Source organism: Camelus dromedarius, chromosome 9 (genome assembly GCF_036321535.1).
Source record: "Camelus dromedarius isolate mCamDro1 chromosome 9, mCamDro1.pat, whole genome shotgun sequence".
NCBI lineage: Eukaryota > Metazoa > Chordata > Mammalia > Artiodactyla > Camelidae > Camelus > Camelus dromedarius.
This window is the reverse complement of record NC_087444.1, coordinates 27419078-27432528: the sequence shown is the minus strand read 5'-3', so window position 1 is coordinate 27432528 and position 13451 is coordinate 27419078. Positions and strand designations below refer to the sequence as shown.

General features: G+C 42.0%; 1 long non-coding RNA gene across 1 annotated transcript in view; it reads right to left on the bottom strand.

Annotated features, from left to right (window-relative positions):
* The window catches only part of LOC116154815 (uncharacterized), a 584547-nt gene that overhangs the window by 317309 nt on the left and 253787 nt on the right, over positions 1-13451 (bottom strand). The window contains exon 5 of the long non-coding RNA XR_010382264.1: positions 9231-9309. This is a non-coding gene — a long non-coding RNA (uncharacterized LOC116154815). The remainder of the gene's footprint in view (positions 1-9230; positions 9310-13451) is intronic.

Below are 13451 nucleotides of genomic sequence, written 5' to 3'. Positions count from 1 at the left end.
GAGACTCAAAGATAAAACAAACCTGCTTTTAAGAAATGATAGTCTAGTAGAAGAGATTTAGGCTAGCCCCTTGCAATCTGGCATTACAGAAACCACAAGGAATGGGTAGGAGGAGAGAGAAAAGGGAGGCAGACATTACCCTGGGGTGAGAAGTCTATGGAGGGCACCAAAGGGGAGGTGATGTAGGACACAGAACACAAGGATGGACAGGCACCATGGGGAAATTATTTGGGTTCATTGTAAGAAAGAACTTCCCACCAAATTTGCCAAGGATAGAAAATTCATTTAAGTCTGACATTATCATGGAAGGATTTCAATGGCTTATTTTTAGACATGGCCACAAAAACTCTAAATAATGGATAAAAGTTTCAATGTGAGGATACTTTAACCCTCTCCTAGCCCAAAACATGTGGAAGATCTTGGCTTCTCCATGAATTATTTGGTTACTCACACAATTTAATTCTATTTCACAGATTTTTCAGGCAACACATCAGCAAACTTCAGGTCTTGAGGACTCTAACCCTGTGTTTGAAGATTTCTCAGCCCAAAGGAAGAGAGGCACTGAACCATCACATCGTTTTCTTGACAAGAAAGTCCTAGGACATGTATACGCATTGCTAAGTGCTGTTCTTCTGCTGGTTACAAAGAATTTTCTATAAGGCATCCCTCGTCTTTAGAAGGGATCTTAGAAGGTAGCCTGTTACATTTTCAACAGTGATTTACTCATTCATTCCACAATCACATATTGCCTGCCCAACCCTCTGTTAGGTGCTGAGAGAAACTTATTCAACCCAAAAAAATGCCCTCCTAACTCCCAATGTGGGTGAGATAAATCACCATCAGCTGAGGCCTAAAGGAGCATGGGTGGTGTCCGGCATCCCTGGGCCATTGCCAAGGAGTCAAAAGAATCTGGGAGTTTGACTGTTATTTGTAGGGAAAGCCCTCAACAGGAACTTTCAAACAGGTAATACGAAGAAGTCGCAATAATAAACAGTGAGGGTTTTATTCCATAAGAGAGACTCGTGGTAGACAGAATCACGACACACCTCCCAAAGATGTCCACGTCCTAATCCCTAATCCCACATAATATGCTATTTTACGTGGCAAAGGGGGACTCTGCAAATGTGACTCAGTTAAGGATCTTGAGACGGCAAGATTATCCGGGATTATCCAGTGCACCCACTGTAATCACAAGGATTCTTATAAGAGAGAGACAGAAAATCAGAGACAGAGAGAGGTTTGATGATACCGTACTGGTTTTGAAGACAGAGGAAGGGGCCATGGGCCAAGGAATGCTGGCAGCTTCCAGAAGCTGGAAAAGGCCCTAGAGTTTCTGGAAGGAGCACAACCTTCTGACACCTTGATTTTAGGACTTTCTGACCTCCAGGGCTGTGAGATAAAATACTTGTGTTTGTTTTGAGTCACGAAGTTTGTGACTTATTTGTAATTTATTACAACAGCAATCACAATACCATGTGTTGACTTGTGCATATTATCATGTAATTGACATTCATTTATTCAAAAAAAATTCACTGAGAAAGTATGATGCTCCAGGAATTGTGTCAGCTTCTGAGGGTACAGCAGTGACCCAGAGTCAGAAACTTATTTATAGCCCAGTGAGTAACAAATGAGAAAACAGCCCAGTAAACTCAGTGTTGCTACCCCCATTCTAGTCATAAGCAAGTGAAGGCAGAGGAGTAAATGAACTTCTCCAAAGTCTTGACTTATAAGTGGCCCAGCCAAACTCATCTGTCTCACAAAAGCCAACGCCACTCCACCACTTTCTTATCCTCCTTAGGGACAGCTCAATGACGCAGACCGAAAATTCTTTCACACGCGTAACCCTCTGATTTTCCTCTAAATTCCCTGAGAAGCTGCATACATCCTTTTCCTTTGATGGGACAGTAGCCATTTCTAAAGCTGCTTTGAACCATAGCACTTCTCAACTTTCTTCTATTTTGGATCACAGACATGCATCTTTTTATATGCAGCCCCCAATATTTTGATTATTTTGATGCAAATCCATCACCCATAATAAATTCCCCTGCTTTACAAATGCAATTGATTTCAGAACCATGAAAGCAAAAAAAAAAAACTAAGTAAGCCCTGACAGTCTCTGCAAGTGTCCGTGACAGGAGAGACCTACGTGGCTGAAAGCTATTTTCCTCACCGTCAATCTGCCAGATGATTTTCCTTGCACAAGTACATACCCATACGGTCTGGCTAATGCTTGCCTTCTTGGACATATGTGAGCAAATAAACACAATTACGGGCAAGATGTAATCACAACTGCTTTGCTATTAAAGCTGCTGTACACTCTCGCGGCTTGGTTAACAATATATGCAGGAGGGTGGAACTGCGTGCTACTCTCCCAGGAAGAAAAACAGGCCAGAAGTACAGTCTCTTATATATTACATCTGCAAAAATACAACATTTAAATGCAGAATTTGACTTCCCAAGAATCGCACCAGAAAACCTTTTAACAGAAACAGCAGGGAGAGAAAGCTTTTTAAATCATGACACTCCATGAAGGATTATGAAAATGGAGGTCATCTCATGAGACGGAATTGCAAATACAATGAAGAAAATCTTTCTCCTCTGTGTAAATACACGGGGACAATTTATTCTTCTCCGTTGAGCTATCAAGGGGTATTTTCAGCTTCTGGAAAAAGAAAAGGAAAGAAGCCACCATGTCCGAACAGATCTATTTAGAAGGATGAGCCCGGCTGGTATTTGGCAGGAACAGGCAGCTTCTCACGTACTGAACCAGGCTGCCGGAGAAGACCTTCCCTAAGACTTTCCTTCTTACCGCTTAAGCGACTGGGCACACTGAGGCTGACTGAAGACTTTCACCTGCACTCAGTCCTTCAGGGAAGAGCAAGAAATGGCCAGGCTATCCACATCAGCACACATGAATGCCAGCAGCCAGTGGTCCATCTGATATGATCAGGCATTGACCATCTTCATGCTCAATTCATCTCCCACAAATACCCAACCCTACAAAATGGGTTGTTTGGCTAGCACTGGTTAATTATGGTAGAAATTGATTATATTCTAAAAGTCATATGGAAATGCAGAAGAACTAATATAGCCAAAATAACTTTTAAAAAGAATAAAGTTGTACAGCTAACACCCCAAGATTTCGAGATTAAGATTTCAAGATTCAGAATACAGCTCCAATACTAAATGTACAGGCAACTAGTTTTCTGCATGAGACAAAGGCAATTCAGTGGATGAAGGCTACTCTTTTTTTTTTTAAGGGTTGGGAGGTACTTAAGTTTATTTATTTCTTTTTAGAGGAGGTGCTGGGGGTTGAACTCAGGACCTCCTGCCTGCTAAGCATGCGCTCTACCACTCGAGCTCTACCCTCCCCTCTTTGAAGGGTAATCTTTATAACAAATGGTGCTAGAACAACTGAATATGCATATAAAAATATTAACTTTGTTCCATACCTTTAAGAATACATTATATTAACTGAAAATGGATCATAGGCCTAAATATAAAATCTAAAACTATAAAACTTCAAGAAGAAAACATAGAAGAAAGCCTTTCTGATCCTGGGTTAGGTAAGGATTTCTCAGAAGGGACATGAGAAGTACAGTCTGTAAGGAACAAACTGATAAACTGGACTTCATAAAAATTTAAATGACTGCTCTTCAAAAGACACTGTTAAGTGAATGAAAGGACAAGCCACAAACCAAGAGAGGATATTTGCAAGTCATATACTTGGTAAAGAATTTGTATTCAAAAAATATGAAGACCTCTTGAAAGTCACTAAAGAGAAAACAACCCAACAAATAAAAAGAAACATGAGTATTGAGTAAGCACGTGCAGAGTTGCCCGATACCCTTAGTCATCAGGGACATGAAGACTAAAACTCCAAGGAGCTACCACCACATACCCACGAGAACAGCTAAGATTAAAATCACCCATCATAGCAAGTCTTGGAAAGGATGTGAAAGAACTTGAATTCTCATACGCTGCTGGTGGGAATGCAAAATGGTACAACTACTTTGGAAAATAACTTAGGCAATCTCTTAAAAAGTTAAGCATCCATCTATCATATGATCCAACCATTCCATTCTTAGGTATTTGCCTAAGAGAAAGAAAATTATTTGTGCACACAAAGTCTTTTACACGAATGTCCACAGAAGCCTAGTTTGTAATAGCCCCAAACTGGAAACTCCCCAAATATCCCACCACAGGTTAAACAGAGGTATAGTCATAACAATGGGGTATTTCTCAGCAAAGCAAGAATGAACTCTGGTTACACACTGCAACATGGATTAGTCTCAAAATAATTGTGGTGAGTGAAGGAAGCTAAACAGAAACAAGAACATACTGAATAATTTCATTTACATAAAATTCTAGAAAATACAAACTAATGTATACTGACAGAAAGCAGATCAGCGGTTGCCTTTGAGGGGTGATGGGTATGTGTGTCATCTTGTGTAATGATTCCCCTAGTAGAGTCTACACATATCAAAACTTACTAAATTGTACATTTTTAAAATGTGCATTTTATTGTATGTCAATTATATCTCAATAGAGTTGTTTTTTTTTTTTAAAGCAGTAGATACTGGAATGGTTTTAGTGCCAGAATTCTTAAAATATATTCATGCATACCAAGTGGATTCATGATTCAAAATAAAGAAGTAGATGGACTAATTTAACAACCATTTTTAGCATAATTTTTTTGTTCTGGGTAGTGTAGTTTGAGTGCAAACGTATTAGGTAACCAGTCTGATCACCTTCTTCCAAGTTGTTGTTTTTATTTTTGTTTGATTAATGTGTATGCATTCATTCATTCATTCACTCATTCATTAAGTAAATAATTATTGAGCATTAAGTAAATAACTATTGAGCACTAACAACCAACACTGTTCTAATGCAGCACTTAAAAAAGAAATGAAGTCTCTAATTGAAGGACCTTACAATCAAGTGAAGCACACAGACAGTTAAAATGCAACACTAACAGATCTCTACCCTTTACTGGAAATTATTTTGCATACCTACTATGTGCCAGACAATATACAGTAGAGGTGAGCAAGCAACTGGGTTTCTATCCCCTGGGAAAGTGAAGCCCAAGCTAAGAGATGGACCTCAAAGGAAAGACTACATATAGCAAAATGCATATCAGGGGGCTGCATGCTGGGGAAGCCACCTACAGAGAGGTGACCCCAGATGCCCAGAGAAAATGACGCTGAAATTCTGGCTCTCTAATCATCCCACATCATCTTGAGTAGCTGATTTGCAGCTTTACTTCCTAACGTTTGAGGACTGTGTTCCAGGATAGGTATCTGGATGGTCCTATGTGATCAACATCATAGTCGGTCTTCTCTCAAGCACCAAAAGAGAAAATATGGGTAATACAGAAAACATCAGGCTCCGGGTCCTAACAACACAGAAGATACCCCACTGTGGCCAAGGGACACTTTAGCTGTGACTGGGCATATTTAAGTCATTCCTAAATAGATGAGACACCTACTCCCCAAAACTTTCCGTCCTCCTATCTTTGGAACGGTTCCCCATGTGGCTATTTTTAGCTGTATCAACACAGTAAAGGCCAATCAGCTGAGTCATTAAATACTGAGCAATGCCAATATCTACCTACTAAGAAAGAACAAATTCTTTAAATACGGCAAGGACAGAATGTATATACATCAAAGGTACTCTATAGAGGGGGTCATTCCCAGAGGGGTTTAAATTACAAATCGAATCACCTTTCAGAAGCCAGCAGGAACATTTATTCAATATCAGGTATCAGATTTTCAGTGCTCACAATCCCCTCTCTTTGAGTCCTTACTCGAGAAGAAACATGAAGCGTTCTTTGCATCAACAGGGCATCAACAGTGTTTCATGAGATAACATAAAAGGATAAAACAGTTTTTTTTCCTACAGTGCAAAGTGGTCTTACAGGAAATTTGCTGTCAGCTGCATCCTCTGAGACCAAGTCTTTGCCACAAAAGTCAAGTAAAGCCTGTGACAGCAGCAAATAAACATTCTTCCATCACCTGACTTCTGGATGAGAGCAATTTTTATGGGGCCAGAGTAGCCACGAGGGTTTCTTCTCTCAGAAATCTTTTATTCATTGCCCTTTGGCTTTATCAGATACCGAACCAATTTTTCCTATATTTAGCACATTGGTCAGTACGAGCCTCCCAAGTAGGTAAGCGTCAAGGAGTTATAGATCACTTGAACCAGAAAGAGTTCAAAGGATCTAACCCAACCTTCTCATTTTACAGATGAGGAGACTAAGCCCAGAGAGCTCAGGGCTTCTCCAGTACTATCTCACTTCCATTCATCCAAGAAATGTCCTACAGTAAGGTTTTTTTCAGATGGAAAAAAATGGGGCCTCTATGTCTTAGAGGGGTCTAAGTTATTAGGTGACATAACTGAATTCAGACTTAAATCTTGAGACTCCAAGTCCAGGTGTCTCTCCAACATATGCCGGCTGACAACTCATAAGCCAGGTTTTTAAACCTTTTCTATCAGTAAAGAAGGACTTGACAATGCAGCCACTGAAGTCACTTTGCCATGGCAAATCCAAACCCTTGCTCTGCTTACGAGGGGCCCCTGGCTAGGGTCTTGGGCCATGGGTGTTAGTGCTCTTGTCAGGCCTTCAACTGTTGGCTGTGAGCCTCTTTAGATGGGTTCTTACTGAAACTCTATTCCATCACATGCAGAATTGAGATAAATGGAGTACAGAGGGTATTCTTGTGGGGAAAGATCAAAATCAAAGAGTGCAGCTGGCAAGAGGTGGCTTCTAGGGGAAGGGATATTGCATACGGGGTCCCATCAGGCTTGCAAACCCATCAGACCCCATAGAGCCAGTCGTGGGCTGTGAGTGCAACATCCACAGTGATGTTTCCACAGTGCCTGGCTACTCACATCTCTCCTCTCTTCTCTTCTGCCCCGACAACAACGTAGATGCTTAAGAACAGAGCTTACAAAGCCCCTTGTGCTATGATCCCTGACTTCCTCCACCTACATCCTTCCTTAACAACCTGGCCTGCTGCTCTGCCTGCTTCATAGCCGCACACCTTTTATCCATTTTCACGCTCTCTGAACTTCCCTCTCAGCCCTAGACCCTGGCACGAGCAGCTCCTTCAGCCAGTGAAACTCTATCAACCTTCACCACCCAGCTCAGACGGAGCTCTCTCCTAGGAGCCTGGCCTGTGCCCCAGACCCTATAATAAATGCACCTTGGTTGGGCCTCCAATTTTCTCCACTCTGTAATGGAAGAGCCTGTTTAATTTTTCCCAGTTACCGCTATACCGTAGCTCACCACTGTAGCTCACAGTACCAGGCTCAATGTCTTACACACAACAGACACACAATAATTATGTCAAATGAATGAATGAATGAACGAGTGTATGAATGGATGAGTAATGCTACGATGTGGTCTATATGCAGTTCTACTACGGCTGCTTCAATTGGAGGCAACAAAGAATGCCTAGAGGTTTAGATCTGTCTTTCCAAGTGCTGTTTTTGGAGAGTTTATGGGGTCAGCCCAACACAGCCATCTCTGTCAAAAAGACCGCCCAGGCAACATACAGAATGCATATTTGCCACATATACGTGACAGGTTCCAGGGGAATCCAGCCTGCTCTAAAGAATCACCAGCCAACAATGGAGGTGACTCTAAAAGCAAACATATAGTATCTTCTGTGCTACAGAATTTATTCCTCATTGATACCTAAATGGAACCGGAGACAGACGAAGGCTTAATGAACAAAGACTCCATGAGAGGCAGCCTGTCCATGGGTAAAATGAAATCACTCCCGATTACCTCCAATGGACAGCAGTTATGAGCTCCTGTACACAATTTAAAGGTAATCTTGTAATTTAAAAATGAAAAAAAAATGCCAATTGAACTTAATGGCAAGTGACATTCTGGCTCAGCTGTGATTAGAATCAAGCAACTTTCTTCTGGTGCGTTAGCAGCCGTGGCTTCCCCGGGTTCACAGAGGGTTAATTCTGTGATCCTTGGGGATGCCTTAATGGCCCTGGTTATCCCAACCCTGATTCAGAGCAGAGGCTGCAGATTATGTTTTCTCTGCACATCCACAGACATATTAGGACATGAAGTGGAGATGACAGGGGTAGAATATCTCCTTTCTCCTCGGAAATGCCCCAGGAGACCTTTCCACTGCGACCTCCTCAGACCCCGGCTTTGCATTAGAGTTATTGTCCTGAGAGGAGATTCAGTTAGAGCCTCTGATTCATTTCTTATAGTGCTCTCTTGTTTATTCCTGGTGGCAGCTAACTTGTAAAATTTTATTATGATTTTTTTTCTTGGTTTGTGGCATGGAAGGGATTAAAAAAAAAAAAAAAACACAATGATTCTACCATCAGTCCTAAACACAGTTGTACAAATCCACACCAAGGCCGTGTGTCTACAGGGGGAACAGGGTAACAGGTTGTTCTGTCCCCACTGGTCATTTTCTGGGGTTAGATTTTGTGTTTCTAACAGCCCAGAAGGCTGCGGGAAAGGGGAAGGCGTAGATTTGTGGGTACCACTGGTGTAGCGGTCATACTAATTTGGATTTCAGATTTCATCCTGTCACCATAGTGGTATTATGGGGATCCTTATCAAGCACAATGTGATCAAATCGCCTCTACTACCAGCTGGTGATTCACCAACATTACTCTGGCTCACTGTAATTTCCACATGGAGCACGTCCCAGGTTCCACGGCCCCAGCTTCGAGCTACACACATCAATTACACCACACTGAAACATACAAAGTACCCATTGTAGGTCCACCGTTTCGTGCCTCTGCGTCGCTTATGCTGTTTTCTTTCTTAGAACATCCTGTATTTTTCTCCCTCCACGCTTTTTCCCCTAACTGCTACTCATTTGTCCAGAATTAACTCCCCAGACATCATCTCCACCAAGCTGGCCCCAAAATACCTTAATGAATTTCATGAATCTATCGAAACAGTCCATTTGCTTTTCTTTATCCCTTGTCAAACTAAACTCTACATCATTATTCAGACCAGGCTCTCTCCACCCTTATATTTCCACAGCCCAGCATAGTGATCGGTACACGGAGGGTGTCCAGAACAGCCTCACTAGACTATTCATGTTTTAGCCCAGATGTCATTACCTCCAAAAATGATTTAATTCTGTAAGGCTTGGTGACCAATTCTCCTATGTGCTTGTATAGTGCACTATTTAATCCCACTTGCAGTATTTCTCGATATTTCTTAAAAATTTCTCACTTACTAGTCTAGCCTGTCTCTGGATCACAAGTTTCTCAAGGGCAGAAAGTATATCTTCTTTGTTCATGGGCCACACACAGCACCTAAAACACAATGGGTGCTTGGTAAAAACATGTGGAATAAATAAATGAATGAACAAAGAATGCACAGAAACAGGTCTTAAGAGTGGCCTCTGGCAACTCCCACTGGATCTCTGAAAACCATGATCCCACAAGCATTTCTTCCAAAACAGGAACAGATGGGAGAGAAGCCCTTCCCAGTAGGAGTGTTATAGCCCTGCCCTGCACCTTCTGTAAAGCCCACACCACCTCACCGTCGTAATGTGATGACAGATGAAAACAGCAAAATTAAATTCAAGCTCATCTTGCAATTTTGTGTTTAGCCTTCTGCTGCCAACCTAGGAGGTGCTTATAAAACAGCTTGAGGACTTACCACTAATACCTTCCCTAAGACAGCGTTGTCTGCTGGCAGTCAGGGCTCTGCCAAATTGCTGTTTTGGTGTTGGGTGTGTTAAGGGGATGGGGCAGGGGCTGAGAGAAACAATGGGATTACACTTTCAGCTGCGAGTTCACTTGAGCTGGGTAGGTACAATGGTGTTTGACCTTTATGATGGCTCCAAATAAAATGGATGGAAACATCCCCAGCCCCAATCTATCTGATTGTTCCGTCGTAGTGTGGGGTTTTTTGTAATATAGGTTGTCTTCTCTCTCCACCCGACCACGTCCACTCCTCTAGCCTGAGGAGAAAGCAGACTCCACAGTCTTTCCCTCTAGCATCCGGAGATCCCAGGTTTACATTTGACGTCAAGAAAGAAAACTCTTATTACCAAAGTCAGTATTAGAGCGAATTGTCAATTGACTTTGACAATTCTTTCAAATTTGCTGAAAGTTTCTACTTAAACCACGATTCTAAGGAAGCACCTTAATGTTTGGGCTATGTGACAGGGGTAGGTAATCAAGTTGGACTGTCTAAGGGTGGGGATGAGCTTTGCTTTAATGTGGTTGGGGAGAGATGGATACCACGTGATGAAAACGGGGCTGTGGAATCAATTTGATCTGAATCTGTAATTTATACCTTTACAAGTTGTTTTTTTCAAGTTGACTTTTGTCGTATTTATACTTATATTGGACATACATTTATAACATATATAGAGCCATATTCAAAATCAGAACTGCACAGCTAGATACATTTACACAAACTGAACACACAATATAACTAGCATCCAAATAAATGAATGTTACAAGAAAAACAGAACTCCAAGGTAATCATTATCCTGACTTCTATCCCCAAAGATTAATCTGCATGCTATCAAATAATACAGTATGAAACCATACAGTATAGTCTCTTTTGTATCTGACTTCCTTGATTCAAGGTAATATTTGTGAGATTTATCCATGTCTGCATGTAGCTACCATTCATTCATTTTCAGTACTGTGTAGTGTTCCATTGCATTGATATGCCACAATCAATCTGTCTATTCCATTGTTGCTGGATGTTGGATGGTTCCTGGTCTGGGACTATTATGAAGCATGCCTCCACAAACATCTAAGAACGTGTCTTTTGTTGAACATATGCATGCATTTCTGGAAGAGTACCTGAGAGTGGAACTGCTGGGCCACAGACTAACTCGTGTTCAGCTTTAGATTGACCTAGATTTAGATTCCAATTATTTGTTGAGTGACCTTAAGCAAGCCATATAAGATATCTGAGCCTATTTCTCCAGCAGTGAATGGGGAAGTTTTACACTGCAGAGTTGTTTTTAACAATAAGATCAAGCAATATAAAGTATCTGGCACAGTTCTGACACTTAAGGAATTTTTTTTTCCCCAAAGATGTTCAGTGTTCAGTAAATATTTCATGTGCTCCCCTATCTTTCCAGTCTTGGTAGCAGGCTGGTTGGAACTAAATGATTTGAGTTCTGGCCAGTGGGGAATGTGTGGAAATGAGGTTTGCTGCTCCTGGGCCCTCAAGTCACCTTCTAGCTCTTTCTTCCCCTACTGCAGAAGCAAGTGTTTGAGTGGTGGCATCACACAAGGATAGAGTCCCCTTGAGTCCCCAGGTAACAGCACAAAGCAGAAACTCCACCAACCGGCAAAGGACATGTAAGAATGAACAACAAAGAAACTTCTGCAGTGTTAAGTCACTGATACTTCCAAGGCACACTGTTACTGCTGCACGCCATGGACCATCAGACAAATACAGTACTCAAGTGATGGAATGTGGCTTCACCCCAGTGAAACCATCAGAATTTCCCTTCAGAGAGTTATATGACTCAGGCTCAGCACTGACTGTACATATTACTTCCCTCTTGAATGGCAAGGAAATCTCTTCTTGCTGTGACTAAAGAGGAAAAATTGAAAGTGATCTTTTGCTCAAATATGTTAATTGAAGAATCTCTCTTCTCTGTTGAGAAACCAGATTGTAATTCCAAAATTGTGTCTGATGTCCCCCAACCCAGCACTGCCTTTACAAAGAGAAGGCCCTTGGTGATTATTAGTTTAAAAAAATAAAATCCTCTCCCACCAGGTTCAAAGCCAGCCTCATTCTTTTGTTCCTCTAAAGACTTGCTTTCTTCGCGTTCCCTGGTGTCTACGTGGCCTATGAGCTTTCTCCTAATGATTAAACTAAAAATACTACAAAGAATGCTTAATAAGGCTTTTGTGTTTTCCCAGTTGCTATAGCGACTGTTTAGTGTAGGATTTTAAGTACGGGTAAATATGTATTTTGGACAGTGTTTAAAAACACGTATAATTTACCCAGCCATAGCAGCTACTTTAGAGCGTTGCATTTCAGCACGACAAGGCACATGTAAAGCATTTTATGGTGTGTTATTTATAGTTATTTACTTAATAGGCCACAACAGTTTCTTCCATTGTGTAAAAGAAATAGGCATGTACCCTGTTTTAACAATGAATAGCATTTACTCCATTGTAGCAATTGATAGTTTGAGTCCCTTGCAGGCGAGTGAATGTGCAATTGGTATGTAATGTAGATGCGGGAACTGAAACCCTGTTGATAGCAAGTTACTAGGAAAACAAAGGGTCCCGCTGATGGAGTCTTGAGCTCATTAGGGAAGCTGTTGACTGAGCGACTCTGGCAAGATAGGAAACCACCCCCCCCCCCCCGAAAGAGGCCACTATCTGCTTTGAAGTTGCCCCAGGGATGCACCCAAGGGCGAAATAACACCAATAATAACAGCAACAACAGTTAACGGTTACTGAGCCAACTTGACGGGGCCCAAAAGCATGGGGCTGTCTCCCGTTCATGATCTCACGGAATCCTCACAGCACGGTGACTCTGTGAGACGAGTACTGTTACTGTCTTCGTTTGTCGGATAAGGAAACTGAGGGCAGAGGTTACACAACTTGACCGAAAGTATCACAGAACCAGTAGATGTTGACCCAGGAGTGGAATCCAGGCCGGCCCCACTCCAAAGCTGGTGCTCTGAAGTACTGCTCGGCACCGCACTCCGTGACCTGCCAGGGAGTTCGTGAGGTCATTGCTTTCTCAGCAAGCTATCCCTGACCTGGAGCACACGTGTGCATATGCGCGCATGCACGCGCGCACGCACACTTTCCAAACACATAGAGTTTTGGGCAATGGTCAATTATATTAGCAAAGAATAGAAGAGATCACAGCCGTTGAGCTTCCACACTGTCCAGGTCCCTTACACATGTCGTCGCTTAAACCTCACCACAGCATCAGCTGATGGACCTCCTTACCCCTTTGTTCAGATGCAGAAGGTGACTCTCAGGCCAGGCCTGTCCAATGTCACATAGCTTGTGTGCAGCAGAACCAATACTCAGTACCAGATCAGGTACAACTCAAAACCCCTTGTCATTATTTGAAAGCACAGACACATGTAAAGCAGTGTTTCCCAACAAGGGGACCACTGGTCTCCTAGGGGACATTTGGTAATTCCTGGAGACATTTTCTATTGTCACAGTTGAAGGGAAAGCCACTGGCATCCAGTAGGTAGAAGCCAGGGAGGCTGCTAAACATCCTGCCATGTACAAGACAGCCTCTCACAACAAAGAATCATCTGGCCCCAAAAGGCAATAGTGCCAAGGTTGAGAAACCCTAATTTAACAAAAATATAGCCCAAGATGGAATGGGTGACATATTGTCAGTTGAAGTTAAATTGAGGAATAAGATAATATTGGTTCCTCATTTATCAGCTTAGTTGAAAACTCAATTTTAAGATTTAAGACTTAGAAACTTTGAA